This window comes from Drosophila mauritiana, chromosome X (genome assembly GCF_004382145.1).
Source record: "Drosophila mauritiana strain mau12 chromosome X, ASM438214v1, whole genome shotgun sequence".
Lineage (NCBI taxonomy): Eukaryota > Metazoa > Arthropoda > Insecta > Diptera > Drosophilidae > Drosophila > Drosophila mauritiana.
In genome coordinates this window covers 22,929,764-22,938,484 of record NC_046672.1, presented here as the reverse complement: position 1 = coordinate 22,938,484, position 8,721 = coordinate 22,929,764, and the positions used below count along the sequence as shown (strand labels likewise).

Below are 8,721 nucleotides of genomic sequence, written 5' to 3'. Positions count from 1 at the left end.
GTCTTTATATCAAAAATTATATGATAGGGACAATATCATATGCGTCACTAAATTGATGACGAGGTGTTTTGGCTACAGGAAAAATCATTTATTTATCGAATCATCAAGCAAAGGATAAGCTTCAGTGGATCGCAGTATGGCAGCTGCTCAACCACTTACAACACCTTGCCTGTTACAAAAGTCGTTTACAATTGATTCTAGGCTTTGTCATTGTATTAAATAATGCTTTTATATGTAACTAGCGCGGCATCAGGTGATCGAAGATCCTCCTAATTTACTATGTTACAAATTACACATCACATCCATTGTCGTTTATAAAATAAATTATAAACTTTAAATGGTTTAGAAGCCATACAATGCAAATTGCCCCTTATTTATCATTGCAGTCCAGCACGGATACGACCTTAGAGGCGTTCAGGCATAATCCAACGGACGTAGCGTCATACCACTGTTCGCTCGAACAAGTATTGTGCCATTTCCGTACCTGCGGTTCCTCTCGTACTACGCAGGAATGCTGTCGCAACAACGTTTTGTCATTAGTAGAAAACTAACCTGTCTCACGACGGTCTAAACCCAGCTCACGTTCCCTTGCATGGGTGAACAATCCAACGCTTGGTGAATTTTGCTTCACAATGATAGGAAGAGCCGACATCAAAAAGGACGTAAAAGGCGCCACAAGCCAGTTATCCCGGTAACTTTTCTGACACCTCTTGTTAAAAACTCTTTAAAAAAAGGATCGATAGGCCGAGCTTTTGCTGTCCCTGTGTGTACTGAACACCGAGATCAAGTCAGCATTTGCTCTATGTGTGGTTTCTGTCCGCACTGAGCTGGCCTTGGGACACCTCCGTTATTATTTGAGAGATGTACCGCCCCAGTCAAACTCCCTACCTGGCAATGTCCTTGAATTGGATCATACCTGAGTAATTGGAGTTATACCAAATTTTCCAAAAATACATCATCGTTTTATTAAAGAATTTGTTTGCGATTATATAACAAACTCGTGATACTTTGATCAAGAAGCTTGCATCAAAAATAAATATAATCCGTATAATGGCTAGGAAATGATTTAAAAGTAAGTAAGGAAACAATAAGAGTAGTGGTATTTCATTGACGATACCAAACCGAGGTCTAATCTCCCACTTATTCTACACCTCTTATGTCTCCTTACACTGCCAGATTAGAGTCAAGCTCAAAAGGGTCTTCTTCCCCGCTAATTATTCCAAGCCCGTTCCCTTGGCTGTGGTTTCGCTAGATAGTAGATAGGGACAGTAGGAATCTCGTTAATCCATTCATGCGCGTCACTAATTAGATTTGGCTACCTTAAGAGAGTCATAGTTACTCCCGCCGTTGACCCGCGCTTACTTGAATTTCTTCACTTTGTCACATTGTGTCAACACCCGCTAGGGCCATCACAATGCTTTGTTTTAATTAGACAGTCGGATTCCCCAAGTCCGTGCCAGTTCTGAATTGATTAATTGATAATCGTTATAATTGATAAGAACTAATTGGTTTAACCCAAATAGTATTCTTAAAAATTTTAGCAAGAAAGTTCCACAATTGGCTACGTAACTAAACTATCCGGGGAACAAGTAACTAACATAAATGCTAGAAACTCTATTTACCCAGAACGAGCACATAAACCATGTTATTTTTCCCAATCAAGCCCGACTATCTCAATCTTCAGAGCCAATCCTTATCCCGAAGTTACGGATCTAATTTGCCGACTTCCCTTACCTACATTATTCTATCGACTAGAGACTCTTCACCTTGGAGACCAGCTGCGGATATTGGTTGTTGAGAAGTTTGCGTGTCCCCACCATAAATTTTCAAGGTCCGAGGAGAAAATATCGACACAACAGTATATGTCATGCTCTTCTAGCCCATCTACTATAAAGACTTCCATGGTAGTACGGCTATAAAACAGAAAAGAAAACTCTTCCGATATCTCTCGACGGCTTCTTTATGGTCGTTAGGATGAGCACGAGGCCCATATTTAATAACAAACGGATACTCAACAGGTTACGGAATTGGAACCGTATTCCCTTTCGTTCAAAATTATTCAAGTGTATTATATTCGCTTTGTTTATATAGTTAGGCATTTTTGTTTTACTTGAAAATTTTCGGCTTTCGCCTTGAACTTAGGACCGACTAACTCGTGATCAACCACTGTTCACACGAAACCCTTCTCCACTTCAGTCCTCCAAGGTCTCATTCGATTATTTGCTACTACCACCAAGATCTGTACCAATGGCAGCTCCATGCAGGCTTACCAAACACTTCTACGCATACCATTGTACCTTCCTACTCACTAAAGTTTCAAAATTTATATCACAAGTAATATAAAATCATCTACTTTAGCGGTAATGTATAGGTATACAACTTAAGCGCCATCCATTTTAAGGGCTAGTTGCTTCGGCAGGTGAGTTGTTACACACTCCTTAGCGGATTTCGACTTCCATGATCACCGTCCTGCTGTTTTAAGCAACCAACGCCTTTCATGGTATCTGCATGAGTTGTTAATTTGGGCACCGTAACATTACGTTTGGTTCATCCCACAGCGCCAGTTCTGCTTACCAAAAGTGGCCCACTGGGCACATTATATCATAACCTTGAACTTCATATCAAGAAAGTTAAGGTTCTTACCCATTTAAAGTTTGAGAATAGGTTAAGATCGTTTCGACCTAAGGCCTCTAATCATTCGCTTTACCAGATAAGATTATTTTATATAATATTAAAATGCACCAGCTATCCTGAGGGAAACTTCGGAAGGAACAGCTACTAGATGGTTCGATTGGTCTTTCGCCCCTATACTCAATTCTGACAATCGATTTGCACGTCAGAACTGTTTCGGTCTTCCATCAGGGTTTCCCCTGACTTCAACCTGATCAAGTATAGTTCACCATCTTTCGGGTCACAGCATATATGCTCAAGGTACGTTCCAGTTAGAGGCATAAATAATATAAAATATACATTATACATAACTATATAGAACGCCCCGGGATTGTGTTAATTAGCTATAAATAGCTAAAAAACTAATCCCATTATTAGTCAAGTTAATTACGCTATTAGGTTTACATCCCAATAACTTGCACATATGTTAGACTCCTTGGTCCGTGTTTCAAGACGGGTCCCGAAGGTATCCTGAATCTTTCGCATTGTTAATCATACAAGAGCATATAATAAACACAAAAATCAATGATAATTATTATATAATTCCGAAATTAACGCTCTGTAATAATATAAATCTATCAGCACTTTATCAAATTAATAACATTTATTCTGTGTTAAAATGCAAGCAATTTAATTGGAATAAACTATAAGTTATATTTTATGATAAATTTGGGATATGCTAATAGATTACAATGTCCTTATATGGAAAAAATGCACATTATTCTTAATAATATTATTTAAATATTACAATTTTAATGATGAATTTTCCATAACGGATATTCAGGTTCATCGGGCTTAACCTCTAAGCAGTTTCACGTACTGTTTAACTCTCTATTCAGAGTTCTTTTCAACTTTCCCTCACGGTACTTGTTTACTATCGGTCTCATGGTTATATTTAGTTTTAGATGGAGTTTACCACCCACTTAGTGCTGCACTATCAAGCAACACGACTCTTTGGAAACATCATCTAGTAATCATTAACGTTATACGGGCCTGGCACCCTCTATGGGTAAATGGCCTCATTTAAGAAGGACTTTAAATCATTAATTTCTCATACTAGAATATTGACGCTCCATACACTGCATCTCACATTTGCCATATAGACAAAGTGACTTAGTGCTGAACTGTTTTCTTTTCGCTCGCCGCTACTAAGAAAATCCTTGTTAGTTTCTTTTCCTCCCCTAATTAATATGCTTAAATTCAGGGGGTAGTCCCATATGAGTTGAGGTTGTATATATAACTATTTTTTGCCATAAATTCTTTATATATAAATGATAAAACAATCAATTAAATTCGTTATAAATAGTTCCAATAGTTCTTGTAAGCAAAGTTATTTTTTATCCATTTAACGAACCAACGAAGAATAATAACAAAACCAAGATTTTTCTTTTTCCGAATCATTAATAAGAGACAATTCTAGATGAAAAATATTTCAATTTTTTATGCTAGACATTTCAGTATTATTTGATTGAAAAAGAAAATATTTCTTCTTTTTTCACATTCAAATGTGAGATAATGTTTTTCATTTCTTTTTAATATTATGAATAAAATCATTATTTAATCCAATAATATACCATATGCTTATAAAAAATTTATAAACAACTTAATTAGCATAGTCTTACAACCCTCAACCATATGTAGTCCAAGCAGCACTATAAAATTAATTAAAGTACATAACAGCATGGACTGCGATATGCGTTCAAAATGTCGATGTTCATGTGTGTCCTGCAGTTCACACGATGACGCACAGTTTGCTGCGTTCTTCATCGACCCATGAGCCGAGTGATCCACCGCTTAGAGTTTTATAATTCATTTTTATATAATATCAATATTGTTTTTATTGAAAGAAATTAAAAATACACCATTTTACTGGCATATATCAATTCCTTCAATAAATTTATTTTATACCTAAAAATAAATGTTGCGATATGTCTTAGTTTCATATAAGCATTATGTATCATAAAAATCTGGTTATGGTTTGCTATTTTGGGTGACACATACTGCAAAATTTATATAAAACATTAACCTGATGGATGACAGGTACAAACATTGTATATTTTAGGTTGTTGCATTAGCCAACGTATGCTCATAACATAGATGAACAATACATATTCGCAACGCGTGTATATTATGGTCCATATACACACACACTTATTTTGAATACCACATTCAAAATTATTTTAATTTTAATTCGACTTCTACTTTCAAATTTTGTTCAGTTTCTTCGATTTCCATTTTCGAGAATTTGTTTTTATAGGAAACGCCATTGTTGTAGTAGGTACTGCCACAAATACGCACAACAACATTAATAATGTTAAAGTCTTTTTATGAGGTTGCCAAGCCCCACATATAAAAATAAAGCCATCTTCATTTTATTTTGACTTTAACTTTTGATTCCGTGGAATCATTTTGTAATATTTTTATTTGGTAAATTGTATTTATTTGTATTATAACAAATGTTTATTAACGATAAGGATATTATACAATAATGATCCTTCCGCAGGTTCACCTACGGAAACCTTGTTACGACTTTTACTTCCTCTAAATAATCAAGTTCGGTCAACTTTTGCGAAACAACCGTAACACGCAAGGCGTCACAGTGATCACGTCCGGAGACCTCACTAAATAATTCAATCGGTAGTAGCGACGGGCGGTGTGTACAAAGGGCAGGGACGTAATCAATGCGAGTTAATGACTCACACTTACTGGGAATTCCAAGTTCATGTGAACAGTTTCAGTTCACAATCCCAAGCATGAAAGTGGTTCAGCGGTTTACCCGGACCTCTCGGTCTAGGAAATACACGTTGATACTTTCATTGTAGCGCGCGTGCAGCCCAGGACATCTAAGGGCATCACAGACCTGTTATTGCTCAATCTCATTATTGCTAGACGCAATTTGTCCATTTAAGAAGCTAGTGTCCTTATAATGGGACAAACCAACAGGTACGGCTCCACTTACATAAACACATTCAAACACAATAAACATTTTACTGCCACCATGAATGAAGGCTACATAAGCTTCAGCACCATAATCCTGAAGATATCTATTTAATATATTTGAGTCTCGTTCGTTATCGGAATTAACCAGACAAATCACTCCACGAACTAAGAACGGCCATGCACCACCACCCATAGATTCGAGAAAGAGCTATCAATCTGTCTTACACACTTATGTTCGGACCTGGTAAGTTTTCCCGTGTTGAGTCAAATTAAGCCGCAGGCTCCACTCCTGGTGGTGCCCTTCCGTCAATTCCTTTAAGTTTCAGCTTTGCAACCATACTTCCCCCGGAGCCCAAAAGCTTTGGTTTCCCGGGAAGCGACTGAGAGAGCCATAAAAGTAGCTACACCCAATTGCTAGCTGGCATCGTTTATGGTTAGAACTAGGGCGGTATCTGATCGCCTTCGAACCTCTAACTTTCGTTCTTGATTAATGAAAACATCTTTGGCAAATGCTTTCGCTTAAGTTAGTCTTACGACGGTCCAAGAATTTCACCTCTCGCGTCGTAATACTAATGCCCCAAACTGCTTCTATTAATCATTACCTCTTGATCTGAAAACCAATGAAGCAGAACAGAGTCTTATTTCATTATCCCATGCACAGAATATTCAGGCATTTGAAGCCTGCTTTAAGCACTCTAATTTGTTCAAAGTAATAGTACCGGCCCACAATAACACTCGTTTAAGAGCACTAGTGCAGGTTTTTAAATAGGAGGAACATATGAAAAAATACAAGTATTTAATCACATATAAGAACTCCACCGGTAATACGCTTACATACATAAAAGGTATAGTACTAACACAATTGTAAGTTGTACTACCCGTATGAAGCACAAGTTCAACTACGAACGTTTTAACCGCAAACAACTTTAATATACGCTATTGGAGCTGGAATTACCGCGGCTGCTGGCACCAGACTTGCCCTCCAATTGGTCCTTGTTAAAGGATTTAAAGTGTACTCATTCCAATTACAGGGCCTCGGATATGAGTCCTGTATTGTTATTTTTCGTCACTACCTCCCCGAGCTGGGAGTGGGTAATTTACGCGCCTGCTGCCTTCCTTAGATGTGGTAGCCGTTTCTCAGGCTCCCTCTCCGGAATCGAACCCTGATTCCCCGTTACCCGTTGCAACCATGGTAGTCCTAGATACTACCATCAAAAGTTGATAGGGCAGACATTTGAAAGATCTGTCGTCGGTACAAGACCATACGATCTGCATGTTATCTAGAGTTCAACCAATATAACGATCTTGCGATCGCTTGGTTTAGCCTAATAAAAGCACATGTCCCATAAGGTTCATGTTTTAATTGCATGTATTAGCTCTAGAATTACCACAGTTATCCAAGTAACTGTTAACGATCTAAGGAACCATAACTGATATAATGAGCCTTTTGCGGTTTCACTTTTAATTCGTGTGTACTTAGACATGCATGGCTTAATCTTTGAGACAAGCATATAACTACTGGCAGGATCAACCAGAATAATGTTTTTCCTTCATATTCCATTCATATATTTTGAATCGAAATAAGCAATATAATAGATATATAGATATATAGATTTTTCACTTTATATAATTCCATGATTTTTATTATATTGAATAAAATTCAATATTTCGCCTTTGGGTAAAATTTTAAATATATAAGTAAAAAAAATCCATTCGATTACGGCCATTTTTATATAGCATTCGTAATCCATATTTCATTTTTAATTTATACTTGTTTTACCAATATAACAAGAATTTCATCTAATTATTGTAATATATATATTTCTATAATTTTATCTTTTTATACATACATATTCATTATAAAATATCATTTTATTTCCAACATACATAATTTATTGTATCCACACATGTACAATTTTGTTTAACCATATAAATATTAAGTTAAATCATTTGCATTTTGAAGATAAATTTAAAATTTATCTCTTTTCATATATATCTCTGGTAATATATAACATAAAACCAAGCGCATATGATAATATTTCCACATTTAATATATAATTTTATATTCTTTCATAAGAATCCATATTTGTATTATACCGTAACGATATAATAATCCAACTATACGGCAGGTAATAAATTAATATTTGCCTGCCTCCAAAAATTAACGATAATATATGGAAACGATTTTTATTCTATATATATAGAAACTTGACTTTTGTTTCAACGATATTATCTATAAAGCGTATATTCCTATTATCCGCGGAGCCAAGTCCCGTGTCTATAGAACTGAGAAACAAATTTGTACGGATAATAATATACTTTATTGTATGTAACCAATATAAACATAATCCGAAATAAATATTTCGAATAATGCGGAGAGGTCGGCAACCACTGCCTACCTATAGTAGTTTTTGAACCCGCTGTCCTCAAAGCGGGTATTTTCAATTCCGTTTGCCACCCAACATACGGGCTATTCTCTTATATATTAAGAGATTATAGAACATTTCATTTTTTTCCATTATTCATATATAATATGATTATTTTTTCCCTTATACATATAATAATTAATCATTTTCATATGTATATTATTTAATTTACTCATATTATTGCCAAAATCATATGAATACATAAGTTTTGAACAATATGAGAGGTCGGCAACCACTGCCTACCTATAGTAGTTTTGAACCCTCTGTCGTAATTCCGGTCGTTTACACTACTATACCCTCTCACTATAATGGCTTTTCTCTATAATACTAAGAGAATGTGGATATTTTCAGCATTTTTCCCTTATACATATAATAATTAATCATTTTCATATGTATATTATTTAATTTACTCATATTATTGCCAAAATCATATGAATACATAAGTTTTGAACAATATGAGAGGTCGGCAACCACTGCCTACCTATAGTAGTTTTTGAACCCTCTGTCGTAATTCCGGTCGTTTACACTACTATACCCTCTCACTATAATGGCTTTTCTCTATAATACTAAGAGAATGTGGGATATTTTCAGCATTTTTTCCCTTATACATATAATAATTAATCATTTTCATATGTATATTATTTAATTTACTCATATTATTGCCAAAATCATATGAATACATAAG

The 8,721-nt window shown here is 35.5% G+C and overlaps 3 non-coding genes across 3 annotated transcripts; all 3 read right to left on the bottom strand.

Moving 5' to 3' along the window:
* Positions 1–95: 95 nt before the first annotated feature.
* Positions 96–3,901, bottom strand: LOC117148962. The gene has a single exon (XR_004459963.1). It is a non-coding gene; the product is annotated as a large subunit ribosomal RNA (ribosomal RNA).
* A 390-nt stretch (positions 3,902–4,291) lies between these two features.
* On the bottom strand, positions 4,292–4,472 carry LOC117148993. The gene has a single exon (XR_004459993.1). It is a non-coding gene; the product is annotated as a 5.8S ribosomal RNA (ribosomal RNA).
* A 684-nt stretch (positions 4,473–5,156) lies between these two features.
* Positions 5,157–7,148, bottom strand: LOC117148992. Its single transcript, XR_004459992.1, has one exon. It is a non-coding gene; the product is annotated as a small subunit ribosomal RNA (ribosomal RNA).
* Between the last annotated feature and the right edge of the window lie 1,573 nt (positions 7,149–8,721).